The following is an 18,282-nucleotide window of genomic DNA, read 5'->3' as shown; positions in this document are numbered from 1 at the left end:
ATAGCAATTTATTGGGAGTGTTCCCACAGCTAATGCTGGGATCATGATCCTCTTAATGTGCCAGTGCTGTGGCATGCAGTGTCCCAGCAGGGCAGCACTTACAGTCTGTCTGTCTGTCTGGCTGGAAAATCCTGTGGCATCTGTGACAGAGCCACAGAGGTGCTGATTTACTCCTTACCTCTGCTGGGTAGGAGCAAATGGCAAATTAACTGGGGCTTGATGCAGTGTTGCTGGTGCTGCACTGAGAAAAATCTTCCTTCAGGAAAAGGTTTCAGGTTTTTAGGTGTCAGGACAGGCTTGGAAGGAGCAATTTCAGCAGCTGCTGATGCCTCTGAGGCTTTCTCTGCTCTCGGAGGTGATGCTGAAGAAGAGGTTTATTTTCATTCTTCGCCCTTAGAATAATCATAAAACTTAGAGAAGAATTTAATCCATCCTGATGCACTTTGGGACAGCTGTGGGGATCTGTGCAAGGGATTGAATGTCCTGAAGAAATGGACAGGAATGATTTAATTTGGCTTTCCTCTAAAAGTGGTGCTGCCAGAGGTGCTCAGCAGTGGCAGATGCAGCAGGATGTGGTGGAAGCAGGCAGACCTGCACAGCACCTGTCCCATGGCTCAGGGTGAGGCTGCACCCTTGTCCCCATTGCTGATTTCACAGCAAATCTGACAGTCCTATTGCTGTAATATAAAAGCATAAAATATCCCATTGTAGACAGGCTGGGAGCACGGGGAGCGTTCAGCTTGGAAAGAGAAGGATCCAAGGAGACCTCAGAGCCCCTTCAGTGCCTAAAGGAGCTTCAAGAGAGCTGGAGAGGGACTTGGGATAAGGGATGGAGGGACAGGACAAGGGGAAATGGCTTAAACTGAAAAAGAATAGATTTAAATTAGAGATTTTAGGAATTCTTCATGTGAGGGTGGTGAGGCCCTGGCACAGGGTGCCCAGAGAAGCTGTGGCTGCCCCTGGATCCCTGGCAGTGCCCAAGGCCAGGCTGGATGGGGCTTGGAGCACCCTGGGATAATGGAAGGTGTCCCTGCCCATGGCAGAGGTTTGGAACTGGATGAGCTTTAAGGCCCCTTCCTATCCAAACCATTCTGTGACTCCAGATGTGACAGGAGTGCTGTGGGCACCACTCCATTGCCATTCACATCTGCTTTAGCTTCCAAGAGTGCTGAGCACTCCCAGAAAGCTGCTGGAAGCAGAAGCAGAGTTTGTGCTCAGCCAGAGGAAGATGGAGCACTCTGCACCCATCATCTTTGCACCTTGCCTCAGGGTTTCTGGGCTGTTTGTGGCCCTGGTTGTTTTTCCCTGCTGCCAGATTTAAACTCCAGCCTCTGGAGCAGTGATAATCCAGCCTATGCATGGAGACACAAGGTCAGGAGGAAACCAGAGCTGCCAGCAGGACTGAGCAGATTTTAGCTGTGTATCCTCCAACCTCAGAGCATTGTCCTGTTGCTGGAGGTGTGTTCCTGTGTTCCCTGACATCCTCCAGTGCTGGATCATTCCAGGGACCCTTTTGCAGGGCATTCCTGTTCTGTTAGGGCATCCTGAAGAGCTGTGTGTCCCTCAGTGTTCTCAGGACAAATTTCCTTATTCTGAATCATCATAACATGAGTGACTAAAAAAACAACACAAACCCTAAGTACTGGTTTGTATTTACTGTTTGTTATCCTGAAGTTCCTTGCTGGGATACTGCTGCTGGATCCTGCTCTGAAAAATGCTCTAATACCAACAATGAGCAGCTCATTTTGTCCTTTGTAAATTTAATTTAGACTTTCAAAGGGCTCTCCCTTGACCTCACAAGTTTAGGGGAAGCTCTGTAGATGAGTGGTAGCCTATTGTCACTGTCATTGCTCCCAACTCAGGTTTATCAGCAATCTTTCCCAGATTTTCATTAAAAGCACCAATGCCCTGGTGTGCAATACTCAAGTTAAATCCAGCTGTATGAATGTCTTATCTGATTTCTCATGCACAATTTTGGTACCTGTAAGAGAACAGGAGGATGACCTCCCTCTAAAAGGAGTGTCCCTGCCATGAGAAGAAATAGGAGTACAGATTACACTTAAAATTTTACTTCTGAATTACCAATCTGTGTTCCTGGAACTGGTCTGTTACTGCTCCCCAAGGCACACTGTGAACTTGTAATGGAGCCACTGGACATAAATAAATGCTTTAAGCAGTTTAGCTGGAAGTGTGGATCCTCACCTTTCCCCTTTTCCCTCTTCTGTCTGCATTCCTGCCTCCTGCCTGGCACTGCAGTGATTTGAAGGGGTTTGTATCTTATTTCCACGTGGCTGCCTTGGAGATCTTTTCAACCAACTTCCCTCTGGACTCTCTACAAACATTAAAAGATGTTTGAAATTACTCAACCTCAACGGTGCTTGAAATTGAGCCATGTTCTATTGTGTCAACAAAGTGCTGCAAGTGCTGATTGTAGAGGCCAGAATAAAGGTTTCCAGCTCTGGTGCTGCTGCCCACAAAATTCCCTTATTAAGTGATGTTTCCCCACCTGGGAGCTCAGATGTGCTGCTCTGGTTGCTTATTTGTCCATCTTCCTTTATTTTATTTAGATTTTATAATCAATGAACAGGTTGGAACAGTTCTGCTGCAAAGCTTCCATCCCTGCCATGGGCAGGGACACCTTTCACTATTCCAGGTTGCTCCAAGCCCTGTCCAAACTGGCCTTGGACACTTCCAGGGATCCAGGGGCAGCCACAGCTTCTCTGGGCACCCTGTGCCAGGGCCTCAGCACCCTCACAGGGCAGAACTTCCTTCTGATGTCCCGTCTAAATCTCTTTCCTTCTCCCCTTTGTCCTATCCCTTATCAGCCCATGTAAAAAGTCACTCCCTCATTCCTTCCCTGCTTGTTTTCCTTTGTGTGCTTGGATCTACTCAGAAATTATTTGGGGAAGAATGAAGGGCTTTGTGGGTTATTGCAAATTTGTGATACTACCTGAAATCTGAATAATTTCACAGTGCTCTACTTGGCAGTGCTATGTATTAGAGCTGAATGTTTCAGAGGTGGAAGAGCATTTCCTGTTCTTCACACTTGTGTTCCCCATGAAATACATGGAAAAGGAGCAGTGAAGTGTAATTTGTCCAGTTTTGATTGCAGATGGTGTCTTCCCTGAGCAGCCTCTGCTCTGGAGCCAGGCTGGGAGAGCTGGGAATGTCCAGCCTGGAGAAGAGAAGGATCCAGGGAGAGCTCAGAGCCCCTTCCAGGGCCTAAAGGGGCTCCAGGAGAGCTGGAGAGGGACTGGGGACAAGGGATGGAGGGACAGGACACAGGGAATGGCTGCACACTGCCAGAGGGCAGGGATGGGTGGGATATTGGGAAGGAATTCTTGGCTGTGAGGGTGGGCAGGCCCTGGCACAGGGTGCCCAGAGAAGCTGTGGCTGCCCCTGGATCCCTGGAAGTGTCCAAGGCCAGGCTGGATGGGGCTTGGAGCTGCAGTGGCTCTTGAGTGGTTTCCCTTCCCTCGGCAGGGGTTTAGAGATGATATTTAAGTTCCCTTCCATCCCAGACCATTCTGTGTTCCTGGTGTCAAATGCAAAACCTTTATTTTGGGAACACTGCATTTCACTGGGTGCAGCACAGCCTCTGTGTCTTTTCTACCTCTGGGTTTCCTTATTCCTGCAGCAGCTTTGATATCTTGCAGTAAATTCCCAGTCACAGCCCACTGTCAGCTGGTGTCTGAGGGCATCCTTTAAGCAGAGGTGAGGACTGAGTTTATTTTTCAGTTCAGAGAGTGTTTCTGCACTTGGTGAGTAATGAGCTCTGCTGGTGCTGGGTCAGACATTGAAAAAATTCTTTCTCTGCTGGTCCCACCTGACAGTGAAAGCAGCAGATTCCCCTCAGTGTCTGAGGTCAAAATAAGCAAAATATTTCAATGATTCCACAGTCAAGTCCTATGGTTGCATTGGAGCTGCAGATTCCAGAGGGGGAGGTTTTGTTGTCTTCCAGTTGGGATATCCCAGGAGCAGTGCTGTGAGAGCCAGACCTAACAAAGCCTGATGTCCTGGAGTTCTGTCTCACAGCTCTGGGACCCAGGGGGGATCTCAGAGAATTGGTGGAAGGTTTTGTGTCATTTAAAGGGTTCTCTCTTCTCTGCAGATCCTTTGGTGCCTGAGAAGGGACAGTTTCACACTTTCTTTTTTCCCCAAGGATGAGCATAGAGGAGGATCCACCACTTCCATTCATCATCAGGGTGAACTTTTGGGGGATTTTAGGCCTTTTTGTTCCACAGGAATTTGGGGTCTAGAGAGGAAGTCCTATGAGGAGCAGCTGAAGGAGCTGGGGGGCTCAGCTTGGAGAAAAGGAGGCTTAGGAGCTTCTTCTTGCAGATGGAGGAGGCCCCCCAAAGGTTCCTGCTTCTCCTAACACTTTGTTGAGAGAGGAGATAGACTGGAAATCCCAGAGGATGTGTGGGAATGGGAAGCTGAGTGAAAGGGATGCCTAAGGAGGGCTGAAGAAATGTGGGTTTCAAGTGAGAACGTGGGAAGGAATGCTGGCTTGGCTTTGTGAGGAGCTTGTAAGACTTAAATATTTGAGTTCCCTGAAGATGTTTGAGATTAAAATTATAAGGGAAAAGAGCAGCATGGCAAGTACCTGATACCCCTGGCTTCTGAGCACATGCCCAGTGTCCCAGGGGAGATGATTCCTGCTGGAAGGGGGGAAGTTTGCAAAAACTTCAGAAACTGTAAAAAAAAAATATTGAAATGTTTGTCAAAGGACAGCAACAGTTGGAGGGATTCAGGAGAAACTTCCAAATGCAGCTTTGAAGAATCACCAGAAGTATTTAGGAGAGCAGGTCACAGACCCCTGGAGGTTTGGGTCTATAAAGTGTTGTTTGTGCTCCAGCCTCCAGAGGGAGATCCCTACAGGGAGGTGTGTGTATCCCTGCCTGTTTTGAAAATTATTCACATTTTTGATGTGACTGTCACTGTCTAAAACCAGGATGTAAGGAGCTTGAGGAGCTTAGGAACCTTCTGCCATGTGACAGTGTCATTCCTGGTATGTGGGGATCATGGAATCACAGAATATCCTGAGTTGAGAGGGATCCATCAGGATCATTGATCCAACCCCTGGCCCTGCACAGACACCCCAACAATCCCACCCTGTGCATCCCTTAGAGCGTTGTCCAAACTCTCCTGGAGCTCTGGCAGCCTTGGGGCTGTGCCCATTCCCTGGGGAGCTGTTCCAGTGCCTTACCACCCTCTGGGGGGAGAAGGGAAGCTCAGTTTTACCCACAGCTGTAACTCTGTGGTTTCGAAAGAGCTTTGAACACTCCCAGCAGCTGAGCTCCCTCCCCTCCCTGTGCCATCCCCGCTTGGAACGTGGCATTCATCTGAAGTATTCATTAAGATGGGGAATTATTTGCATATTATTAGCATTATTACATGGAAATAAAGCTGCTGCTGGTTCTTCCCTCCCTCTATGTATCTTTCATCACCCGCCTTTATAAGGCTCTGAATCCTGTTTGTTGTGTGACAAACTGGGCTGATAAATCTCGTTACTCACTTCAATGGCTGGGAGACTCGCTGCACATTACTGAATTTGGTGAATTATGTAATAAATGCATAATTAAAATTAAACCCAGAGCCTCTCGTGGAACCTCAGAAAATGCCGTTCATCATGAATTATAGAGAAACCTACCCGGGTATTAAAATTTAAGCCTAATTATTTGGATTTATTTTCAATCAATATTTAATATGTTACCTATAAGTTCCTGCAGGCCCACAGCAAATCTGTTGTTGTGGCTTTGCTGGAAAGCACAGAAAGTGTCTGTGTGTGTGTAGAGTGAGGTGTTTGTTTTCATGGGGCTTCAAAGCTTAATATTTGATTACAGAAAGGAAAACTCCCCTGATAATGATGTGCTCAAAAATTTTTTCAGCCACAGAAGTGTCACGAGGAGTTGGGTTTTGCCCAACTCTTTCCCCACTTGATCACCTTTGAATATTACCCAGAGAAGCTGCGGCTGCCCTGGATCCCTGGAGTGTCCAAGGCCACGTTGGATGGGATTTGGAGCAACCTGGGATTATGGAATGTGTCCCTGCCCATGGCAGAGAATTGGAACAAAATGACCTTTAAGATCCCTTCCAACCCAAGCCATTCTGTGATTGTGGTTTACTGGAGGAGAATCACAATAACAGGAAATAATTTACTCAAATAAAGCACTGCTTGGTTGCTCACTCATCAAATTGGTATTAAAATAAACTGAAAATCTTTCCCCCAATGAATTTCTGCCCTCCTGGTTCTTACTTCAAGGCAGCTGCTGTCAGGTCTAAACTTGAGATGTGCTAAAAACTTCTTCTCTCTGTGCTTAAAACAGGTTTTAGAGATACTTTCCTTGGAAAGAGAAGAGATGTTTTTCAGGCAAACAGCCTCCAAGTTTAATTTTGAAAGGTTTGTCTCTTAAGTAGCAAATTGAATAGAAGGGATTTGATTCCCTTAAATCCCCGATTCTAGAGAAAGCAGCTTGAGATCTCAGTAAGAGAATTAACACATGGGTTAAACTTACAATAAGAAGCAGGACTTGGAAAATGCCTATTCAGATGCCGTTAAGGAAATAATAGGATTAGTTCTTGTCGTGTCAGTGTGGATTCCTCAAACTGGGGGCTGTGCTGACACACAGCCGGGCTGTGTCGCTGGTCTGGCCGTGAAATTGGGGACAATGACAATAAAGATGACTTTTCTTGGAGGCAAATTCCTTTGAATGTTTAAGCCAGTGCTTGTGTACACACGGAGGGCAGGTAATTCGGGATGACAAAGGAGTTCCTAATAATCCCCCTCCCTCCCTCCCCAGATGTGCTGTTTGTGGCTGAGGTGATGGTAATTGCAGCTGGGTAAGTGGTGAAAAAAGTCAGGATTGCACCGTGGCAGTGTGTTTTCAGTTCCTGTAAACAGATTTCTGTTCATTTCTGTCATCTGTTGCAAACACAATGTGGTTTCTTACCTGTTATTTTCATCCCTTTTATTCCAATGTATATATATTTTAATGTATATACATTATACCCATCGTTTAAGATAAAGCATTTTTGTTCTTTGTTTATATTTATTTATTCGTTTTCACTGTTCATGACAATTCAGAATCCTGCAAAAAAAACATTATTTTCATTTTCTTGTGTTTTCCATTCCATAATCATCCATGTGTGTCTTTGTTTTTAGCTTAAACCAGAGAGAAAGAAGCACTAAGGCAGAATTGGGGTTATTTTCACATCACCTGATTCCATCATAGAAGGAGCTGTAGGACACCAGCACTCTGGAAAACTTCCAACAAAATGGTAATGAGACCAAGAAAGGCTTCTCTTGTACTGTCATTCTCTGTTCTTGTCTTCAGCCACAACTTCTGCTGCTTTGCAAAGCTTCTCTTTCCTTTTCCATGGGGTTTCCTCTTGCAGTAGTCCTGGGTATCCCATAATTCCCCCCAAAAGTGCTATAGGAGCTAGAGGGGAGCTTAGGCAGCATTGTACAAAGCCAAAAATTACATGAGAAGTTGTGGCTGCCCGTGGAAGTGTCCAAAGCCAGGCTGGACAGGGATTGGAGCAGCCTGGGATAGTGGAAGGTGTTCCTGCCCATGGCAGGGGTGGAACTGGATGGGCTTTAATGTCCCTTCCCACCCAAACCATTCCCTGATTCTGTAATTTTGTGATTCTATGATTCCATGACTAAGAATGAAATAAAGTTTTGTGTTGACAGGTAATTGGCAAATGTACCAAATTTCTCAGTAAATTATCACCAGAAAATTTATATATAATTATATAAAAATATCATAATATCGTAATACCAACAGTGGAGGAAACAAGGTGGGCACATACTCAGGCTGACACTTCCCTTCCCATGTCACAGCATTCCCAAGCACTCCTCAAGCTGGAACTTAAAGAAGCAAAAAAAACCCCAAGCCAAACAGCTTTACAGCTTGGTCTCTGACAGAGAGTATTTGTTGTGTTTTGGCACAGGATTTATTTAGGGGGTGTGGATGAAGCTTGGAGAGAGCTCTCTGCACATTTTGCAGTGGCAGCTGCTGACGTTGCCTCGAGTTGCAGCCAAAACTGGGCTGGTTTCAGCTCTGTGTGTGTTTTAGCTCAGTGTTACTCCATTCTGGAAGGCTGAATGATCTCACAGATTTGGAGATCAGCAATGTATTATCTTATTTAGCTTGCAATTCAAGATTTTAAGGAATTATGCAGAAAAGCTGCACTGAATGCACATGTTTACATGCATATAATTGTATCAGGTTACTGCACGTATATTTTTCTTATCCTTGGACTGTTCTTGCTTGAAATCCTTCTGCTCTCCTCTGAGCTGTTCCTTTCTTACTCACTAACAGGAGTTGCTCTCCTTTAACAAAAAGTGCTTATCCTTATTATATGTCTTTTAAAATGTGCCCATTTAAATTAATATTTAACAGAGCAGAGACATGTCTGTGGTATAATGTATCCACTTATGGCTAATCGTTATTTGAGGTGATTGAGCCTCTTTGTACTTAATTTTTTGTGCTTTTTATCCAGCAGAATCATTTGTGGATTGCAGTGTAAGAGCTGATTTACACCTCAAAGTAGACTATTTCTCCTGGAGCTCTGGGTTTATCAATTGCCAGCAACCTTTTAGCAGCATAAAGTGAGCACTGAGTGTGGAAGGATCTCATCCCAAACCAGAAATCCCAATTCCTGACCTAGTTTAAGGTGTAGTTACCAATTAATTGGCACCCACCTGTAAAATTATTTTCTTAAAGGCTTTGGAATGGTTAATTTACACTGCTGGGATTTTTTATTCCATCTGACTTCGTTTATCTGTTCCTTCACTGAAGGGATGCTCAGGCACTGAAAGAGGCTGCCCATGGTGGAATCACCATCCCTGCAGGGATTTCAAAGCCATGTGGATGTGGCACTTGGGGACATGGACCAGTGGTGGCCCTGGCAGTGCTGGGGGAGCTCGATGACCTTAAAGATTTTTCCAACCTTAAAGGTTCAGTGATTCCAAGTGAGCTGCCCAGGCAGAGCTGCTGGTCTTGGCTCCCTCAGTCACTGACGCTGCCATGTGTCCTCTCCTAGAAATCCTGGCCTTTGACTGAGTCTGCACCTCAGACACTGAACCTTTGGTGGGATGAGCTCTGCCACCCCATCAGGGATTCCTGAACATCCTATTTTTATTTCACTATTTAAGCTTTAATTGATCAATAATGGTTTAGTTAAGGTTTAAGCATTATTATTTATTTAATTTTATTCTTTTCTCTTTTTTTGTTTTTTTAGGTATGAAAGGTTTATATGGGTGCTGAGATGTTCCAGTGCTTGGATCAATCTGTTTATTTAATGTGGGAAGGAGTGGATTTCTATTTTTGTCTGTTTTTTGGTTGTGTTACTTTAAGTTTCTGGAATTTTACATCAGCAGAGTTGATCCAGGTATAGAGACAGAGAATCATGAAATCAGAATGGTTTGGGTTGGAGGGGACCTTAAATCCCATCTTGTTCCACCCCTCTCCCATGGGCAGGGACACCTTCCACTATCCCAGGTTGCACCATCCAACCTGGCCTTGGACATTTCCAGGGAGGAATTTTAAGAGATTAGATGATTTTTAAGGTCCCTTCCAATCCAGTCCTGTGATTCCCTGATTTTCTAAAAGCTCATCAGAAACACCTCCACTCCCAGGATTTTTAACGTGCTCTGTTCTCCCTCAGCCCCTGCTGAACCCTCTGACAGAGCAGGGCTTTAACCCCCAGCCTGCTGTGTCTCCCCAGTTCAGACATCTCTGCAGAAGATTAAGCAAGTTAGAGAAATTAGCTTTGATCCCTTTCTGCCAGCATAGGATTATTCCACATCACACTGGGTTTGAAGTTCACACCTAATCCAGTTTTACACGGCCCGGGGGGACCGAGCTCGAGCTCCTCCCGGCTCTGTCTGCTGATTTAGTGGCACTTCCTTGATACTGAGATTCAATTTGCATTCCCATTACTGCATCCCATTCCATCCTGTGCCATCCCATAACACTGCTGCTGCTGCTTTTGGGATCAGCCTTCCCAAGGCAGAGGGATTGTTACCCTCCCTGTGCTGTTTTGGGTGCTCACTCCATTAATATACATTGATGTATATTTAAACTACAAACATCTCTGGTGTCCTGTGTGGAGGTTTTCAAACTATAGGAACAGATCTAGATACAAAAAGAATTTGGAATGTCCATCCTGGATCTTTGTGCACAGAAACAACTGGTGTGAAATGAGATTCCAAGAGCCACCTGTGCAGAGCTGATGGTGATCGTGGCAAAGTGGAGGGTCCTGTCCCCATTTTCCAGAGATTTGCTGCTCAGTCCTGAGGGGTTTTTATATCCCACTACATTTTATTTATGATATTTGTAACCCCATAAGTTTTCTTCCTAATAAATGTGTATTTTCAGGTTGAAAAAATCCTTGTCTGTGATCCTTTGAAATGCTTTTTTACAGGCATTCAGCATTCTGAACATTTTCTCCTCACACACACACTGGTATGGGGGTAGCAGAGCATTCCAGCCAGGAGCTGTTTGAAGTCCCCAAAAGGTGCATTTAAAAGTGACACCATGTTTTGCTTTACTGGCAAAAGCTTGGTTTAGCATTTGCATCACTTCCAGGGATCTTTCAGGAAGTGCCTCCTGGAGCAGAAAGCACTGGATAGGTCAGAAACATGGTTTATACACCAAAAATGGGGTTTATAGGTAAGAATTACAATTTCAAGTTTCTAAGGGTGGTTGTATTTTAGTGGGAAGCCCAGGAGATCCCAGAATGGAGTTCTCTTCCCTGTGCCTTCCTTTCATACTCACCTTGTAACAATATTTCATTTTTCTTCAAGAATGCAGCATTCATAGAAACAGAGTTTTAAACACTCTTGTAGCATGGTTGCCAGAGAATATCCCTGTTTTTCCATGCTGAGTTCCTTGGGTAGCCCCTGCTCCTGCTTTTTCCTTCACTGACAACATCTCCTTCAGAACCGAAATCCATCCCAGTGATATTTAATCATGGAGTCACAGAATGATTTGGGTTGGAAGGGACCTTAAAAATCATCTCATTCCAACCCCCTGACATGGACAGGGAACCATCCTCCTCCCCCAAAGCTGTCCTTGGCAGAAAAACACCATTAATCCTGGTGGGAAGCAGCAATTCCAGGGATTTCATGGCACTCCTGCTGCAAAGGTGGTTTGGAATTGTCCTCCCCCATCCTAACAAGGCTTTGACCATACCAGGAGCACCCTCTACAAAAAAAAAAAAAAAAAAAAAAAAAAAAAGATTTTTTTTTTTTAAACACATCAGCTCTGGAAGGTCACAAAGCTGTCAGAGTGACTTATCTGCTCTCCTCTGGAAATGGCATTTCTGGGAGGCCGTGGCGGATGCAGCTCCACAGTCTGGGCTGGATCCTGTGGAAGTGCTTCAGGAGATCCATCAATGCCCTACTTAATTTTAAATGTCTGGAGTTTCTTTTATTTTTATTTTTTAATTTTTGTTTTGTTCTCTTCACTGTAGTAAAATTATTTTTATTACCCTTTGGGTATTACCTGCTTTTATAAATCTTTCTATAATTAAATTTAGAAATCCGCCTGTGAGCTGGTGATGTGTAAAACCTTGCAAACGGGACCCTTTGTGTGTTAACCTATATTTATGTTACTTTTATTCCTTCTGGCAGTAATTATCCTGGCTCTGGGCCTAGGATTAATCTATAAGATGCTGAACATGCTTGAATTTTTTTCCCCCCTTCTCTGTGTCAAACTCATCTTATGCAGAGCAGGACATTTTTAAAACTGCTTCCTATGAAGTGGTTTCACTGTGCCCCCTCTTAAGTGATTCACAGGAGGAGCCATGGCAGAGGTTCATTGATCCTGGGCCTTGGGTATGGAAGGAGAAACGATTGAGCCTCTGTCACTTTGGTGCTGGGCTGTGTCTGAGCCTGGTGACACAGCTCTGGCTGCCTGGCCAAGGGACTGTCACCATCACTGCTCTGCTGCACTGGGGGACAGGCTGGGACAGGGCTGGGGGTGTTGTAAAGCTGGGCAGGGGCTCCAGCTCTGGTCTGGTGGGGCTGGAACTTCCATGCTATGGATAACGGGCAGCTGAACAAGAGCCAGGTGTGCCCAGGTGGCCAAAAAGGCCAAGGGCCCATGGGCTGTTCCAGGAAATGTGTGTCCACCAGGACCAGGGCAGTGCTGTCCCCTGTGCTGGAGCTGCTGGAGCATCTCCAGTGTTGGAGACAGCTCTGAGACCCTCCTGATAAGAGAGACATTGAGGGGCTGGAGCATGTCCAGGGAAGGGAACGGAGCTGGGGAAGGGGCTGGAGCACCAGGAGGGGCTGAGGGAGCTGGGAAAGGGGCTCAGCCTGGAGAAAAGGAGGCTCAGGGGGGACCTTGTGGCTCTGCACAACTCCCTGACAGGAGGGGACAGCCAGGGGAGTCTGCTCTGCTCCATGGGAACAGGGACAGGATGAGAGGGAGCAACCTCAAGATCCTCAGGAGAGATTAAAGCTATTTATTGGGAATAATTTCTTCCCCAAAAGGGCTGCTGAGCTCTGGCACAGCTGCCCAGGGCAGTGGTGGAGTCTCCATCCCTGGAGGAATTTAAAAGCCACATGGATGTGGCAATTGGGGACATGGGTTAGTGGTGGCCTTAGCAGTGCTGGGAAATGGTTGATCTTCCATGATTGTGTTATTTTTATTTTGCCATGGTCTTTGGCCCAAGGTGCTGCAAGATCCTTAAAGAAGTCATGGAGGGTTTGCACCCACCATCCAATACCTCGGTGGAACATTTATTCATCCTCTTACTGAGTAAGAGTTCAGGGACATCAAAGAGAGGCACCAACACTTTCTGGAGACAAGAAAATGGTGTTCTCTGAGTGTCATGTGAAACAGCCCTGGGCATGGGCAATCCACAGATTTTCCACAGCTGGGGAGGGAAGTTCTGGTTCCTCCATCCCTAAAAACATTCAGGATCAGGTTGGGTGGATCTCTGAGCAGCCTCATCTGGTTGAAGATGTCACCACTCGCTGCAGGAGGTTGGAAGGCCTTTAAAAGCCTTTTCCAACCCAAAATACTTCCTATCACATGTCCTATCCCCATCCTCCTGAGCTGGCAGGTGCTGACCAAACCTGCTCCATCCCTTTCTCCATCCCATCCTCATCCTCACTGTGGGTGGATGAGGGAGGAGCTTGCAGAGACTCAGTGCTGTTTCAGGGCTGCTGGTGCATCATCCTCATGGCTGAGCTATCCTTGGGGACTGTCCCCTTGGGCACAGGAGCCAGGTCCCAACAGTGGTGACCTCAACAAGTTCACAACTGGAAGTTTCAGCCTTCCTGGATTCCAAGATCGATGCAGCCCCGGGCTCTTTGCTGCTGTGTCAGGAGAGCTGCCGTGGGCTGGAGCAAACTTTGCCCACTGGGAATTTTTTCCTTAGAAAACCTTTCTGGAGTCATTGATTTGCAGTGTGTCTGAGCCAAATTTAAGCATGGAGCCACAGAGATCTGAATTTAGCTGTGCTGGCTGTTTTCCCTAGGAGGAGGGATCACAGGGATGGATTTGATTGCCTGGGAAAATTAGTGTTGATTTCAGTGAAGAATATTTTATTACAGTGTTTGCATTGGCATTGTCTTCATAGGATAATGGCTGAGAGTTTCCTGTGTTTCCTGTGCTTGTGTGTATTTAATAATTTAAGCTATTCCTTCTAAATACTGGCTTGGACTAGAAAAGAAAAAAAGAAGGCTGCCTACTCTTAATATCCCATCATAAAATAAAATCACTAATCCCAAAGGTGGAGTTGCAATTAAAAAGGAAGAAAACCGGTGTTGAGAAGTCTTGAAAGTGAATAATATGGTCTAAAATAGACACTGCCTGTGGTGTTTGCTTCAGATACTCAAGATGCTGAGGTTGTACTGCCTTGAAAAACCGGGATGTGGTTCCAGGATCCCAGAATGGTTTGAGTGAGTGAGGAGAGACCCCAAAACTCCTCTCATTCCAACCCCTGCCATGGGCAGGGACACCTACAGTATCCCAGGTTGTCCCAAGCTCCTTGGGGAGCCTGCTCAGTGCCCAAACACCCTCTGGGGAAGAAGCTTTTCCCAATATCCAGCTTAACCTTCCCCTGACACAGCTTCAGCCATTCCTGGGTCCTGTTCCTGCTCACAGAGAGCAGAAATCAGAGGTGGAGGATCCAGTGTGGAGAATCCTTTCCCTCTTCTCTTTTACAAATATAAAATCACAAGTTGACTAAGATAATGGCCTTTAACCCTTGTTTTCCCCTGCATGGGTTGTTAAAACTCCTCCTCAAACTCCCTCCAATCCCCCCAGGCACTGTCTCCACACCAGAAGGTTCCCCTGCCCTGAGGATCCAAACATTTGCTGCTCATGCGGGGCACAGGAGAGCCAGGGAGGCTCTTCAACACCATCAGGCAGCTCAGTCCACCTCAGTTTGGGATCTGGTTTGCAAAGATCAGGGCAGATGAGAGTTGTTGCTCTAGGCTGTGTGTCTGGGAGTCTCCCAAATTCCCTCTGGCTGCTTCTGATGAGGTGGGGAGCTCCAGGACAGGGCAGGAGTGCTCCAAGCTCCCCAGCTGGGTATTTTGACCTGCCTGGCAGTTTTCCCTTCTCTCCTTTCCCAGGGTATCACTCCAGGCCACGGGAAGTTTTGGATCAAGAGGAATTACCTTCAGACAGTAATGAAAGAGGCTGTACTCATAAATGCAGCACTGGACCTGTTAAATCAGGCTGTGCCTGGCACTGGGGGATGAGTGCAATCTAATAAAGGTATTACAAGCTCTCAGGTTTGGGCAATTAAAATGATAATGATATGCTGGAGCTAACGAGGCTGAGGTGAGGCTTTGTGGGGACCAGGGAGTGCATCCAGGTCTGCCCTGGCACACAGAAACTGTGACTGCCCCTGGAAGTGTCCAAGGCCAGGCTGGACAGGGCTGGGAGCAGCCTGGGATAGTGGAAGGAGTCCCTGGCCATAGCAGGGGGTGGAATTGAGATGAGCTTTAAGGTCCTTTTCAACCCAAACCATTCTGGGATTCTGTTTGCAGAGCTTCTGGTCTGCAGGAAAAGAGAAATGAAGGGACTGAGAGGAGGGGAGGATTAACCATCACTTAAAGGTTACTGCACATTTTATGTGCAGGCCTGAGCTTCAATTCAAAGAAGCACAGGGTGGTCTGGGAGGGAAGGAGCCCTAAAGACCATCCAGTCCAACCCCCTGCACGGGCAGGGACACCTTCCACTCTCCCAAGTTGTTCCAGGGAGGAATCCTCCCTTTACAGCAGCATTTTCCTGGATCAGGAGTGGCAGCCAGTCTGTGCTCCCTCTGAGCAGCTTCCCTTTATGAGAGGAGAGAGCAGGAGCAGAGGAGTCCCTGTGACCCACCACTGTCATTTGCTGCCTTCAGAGCTCTCCGTGGCAGCACAAGGGCTCCTTTATGGCATTGTGTTTACCAAAGCTGCCTGGAGGAGGTTATTTAAACTGTGCAGTGGTTTTGAACCATGCTCTTGACATAATTTTTCTCCATCTGTAGCTTAAATATCAGCCATTTCTCTGAACTGAATGACTCTCATGGTTACTCAGATGCTTTCAAGGTGCAGTCATTCCCTTTGTGAGCACCTGTGACATTTTGGAGCTGCCCAGTCTGATTGCTGCAGAAATCCAGGCTCTTGTGTGGGAATCACAGCAGTTACAGGAGCACATGGAGACACTGGGGTCAGGCTGGATCTTCTGTATTAAACAATTTAAATTAGATATTAAGAATAATTTCTTCCCTGTGAGGGTGGTGAGGCCCTGGCACAGGGTGCCCAGAGAAGCTGTGGCTGCCCCTGGATCCCTGGAAGTGTCCAAGGCCAGGCTGGATGGGGCTTGGAGCACCCTGGGATAGTGGAAGTTGACCCTGCTGATCACAGGGGGTGGAATGCAATACTCTTTAATGTCCCTTCCAACCAATACTTCCAATAAATTGCTTTGCAAACTCCAAATGTGATTATTAAATGGATCTTCATTTGATGCAGGAACCCTCCCATTATGTGGTTCTGTGGCCACAAAAGAAAAAAAAAAAAAAAAAGCGCTTTTTATTTTCAAAAAAAACCACCCAAACCTGGGGAGAAACCCCCAGGAGCAGCAGCTTTCAGCCTGCAGGTCTATTTCTTTGTGTGTGGGCAGGGTGATTTCTGTCCATTTATAAAAGGCAGGTTTTTTTCAAATAAATAAGTAAACACCAATTCCTGGGGTGAAATTCTCAAAGGCTTCTAAGAGAACGAGCACTACTGGCCAGGGTGGCTGGAGGGAGAACTTCTTGGTGTCATCTTGTGCAGCCACTTTGAGAGAACTGTGAATCAACCACTTCCCAGGCAATTTGTTCCAAAGTTTCACAACCCTTTTGGTGATTAAATTTTTCCCAATATCCAATCTAAACCTCCCCTGACCTAGCTTGAGGCCATGCCCTCTTGTCCTATCTTGCCCTGAGTGTTTTTGTTTGCCTCTTCTCAAGATAAACAATTTTCAAGTCCTTTAACACAGATACTCACGTTACAAAATATTATGATTTCATTTCATCAAATATGAACCAACTGTAGAGAAAATTTTTCCTTGTGTTTGCAGTTCAACACAGTGAGCTTGTAAGCCTCCCCAGGTTTTGCGTCTTTGTGTATTGTCTTTGCAGAAAGCAGCAACCAGCATTTACCATTTAATCTGTAGGTGCCACAAAGCTTACTCTTTGTCCATTGAGAAACAAAGAGACTATTAAAGGGAGAGACCAGAATGTCCTGGTGTCACCTTGTGCAGCCACTTGGAATCCCAGCTGCAGAACTCCAGCCAAGCAGATAAAGACATGAGGGTGTGTGGGACCTGGAATTGGTGAGGAAAACCAGAATGAGCTCTTGGTGCTGACAGCAGAGTTGGGATGCTCAACCTCTTGGAGGAGAGCTCCAAAGTGCTCCTGACAGCTTGGAAACACCTAAATTCCTTCTTTAGAGCACAGAGGCAGAGAATTGCTGAGGTTGGGAAAGTCCTGCGAGACCATCCAGTCCAACCATTCCCCCAGCACTGCCAAGGCCACCACTGGCCCATGTCCCCAAGGGTCACATCCACAGGGGTCTTTAATCCCTGCAAGGATGGGAACTCCATCACTGTCCTGGGCAGCTGTTCCAGTGCCTCACTACCCTTTCCATGAAGAATTTTTTTCCCTAATATTCTGATATCCATCCAAAACTTCCCCTGGCACAACTTGAGGCCGTTTCCTCTTTTCCTGTCCCTGTTCCCTGGGAGCAGAGCCTGCCATCCCCTGGCTGTCCCCTCCTGTCAGGGAGCTGTGCAGAGCCATAAGGTCCCCCCTGAGCCTCCTTTTCTCCCTCCTGAGCCCCTTTCCCAGCAGTGCTGGCTGAGGTGTTGGATTATGTTTGGGTTAGCAGCCTCCAGCTGAGTTTGCAGGAGCTCCCAGGCTGTGCCCCAGAGCCAGTGCAGCTGTCAGCGAGCTGCCAGGTGGATTTTGGTCCCAGTGGTGCCTTCACTTCCAGCATTTCCTCACTCTGAGGCCTCTGGGGACAATCTCACTCGCTAATGCAATTTGAGAGCCATCACTCAGAGGAGCTCTGTGGGAACCCAGCTCCCACCTTCGCTGATCTGACTGCTTTTGCTGCAAGAAGAGCTGCTGTGCTCAGGTGTTTGTCCCCACCTCTGCCCTGCACTAAAATGTTTGTTTTCCGTGAGGAAATCCCATCGCGCCTGCAGAGCCCCCGGCTGCCCTCGGCACCAGCACGCCATCCATGGCTCTGTCCTCCTGTGATCCCAGCAAGTGCTACAGTCCCCAAAGAGGCATCTCCACACCACAGACAGGACAGGCAGGCCAGGGAGCAGCTGAGGAGAGCTCCCAGAGCAGGAGCTGTGTGTGAATTGAGGGGTTGAATAAGGATAGGGAAGAGGAACCGTCGGGCTGGGGTTGTGTTCAGCTCCTCCTACAACCACTCATGGGAGGCAGCTCCTGGGGAAAACCACTGCAGCCTCCTCTGGCTGCTGGAGATTTCACCAGGAGCTGCAGTGGGAGCCTGGGGAGGAGGCTTGGATGTGGATGCCTGCCTTTTGGTGGTCTGGGAATGAAGCCACATCCACAAAGCATCATCCATGCCCTGAGGAGCTGTGGCTGCCCCATCCATGGAAGTGTCCCAGGCCAGGTTGGAAAGGGCTTGGAGCACCCTGGGATAGTGCAAAGTGTCCATACCCATGGCAGGGGGTTGAAAGTAAATTATTCATAAAGTTCTTTCCAACTCCAACCATTTCCATGATTCCATGATGGATGTAGATGGCAGAG

The 18,282-nt window shown here is 46.9% G+C and overlaps 1 protein-coding gene and 1 long non-coding RNA gene across 2 annotated transcripts in view; both read left to right on the top strand.

Annotated features, from left to right (window-relative positions):
• Window positions 1-18,282, top strand: part of XKR6 (XK related 6) — a 180,018-nt gene that overhangs the window by 41,486 nt on the left and 120,250 nt on the right. The window lies entirely within an intron of this gene.
• LOC131081123 (uncharacterized) lies at window positions 7,172-10,398 on the top strand. Its single transcript, XR_009114241.1, has 2 exons — window positions 7,172-7,281; window positions 9,250-10,398. It is a non-coding gene; the product is annotated as an uncharacterized LOC131081123 (long non-coding RNA).

The sequence above is a fragment of the Melospiza georgiana genome, chromosome 3 (genome assembly GCF_028018845.1).
Source record: "Melospiza georgiana isolate bMelGeo1 chromosome 3, bMelGeo1.pri, whole genome shotgun sequence".
In the NCBI taxonomy this organism is placed as follows: Eukaryota; Metazoa; Chordata; class Aves; order Passeriformes; family Passerellidae; genus Melospiza; species Melospiza georgiana.
This window is presented reverse-complemented; position numbering and strand designations above follow the sequence as displayed.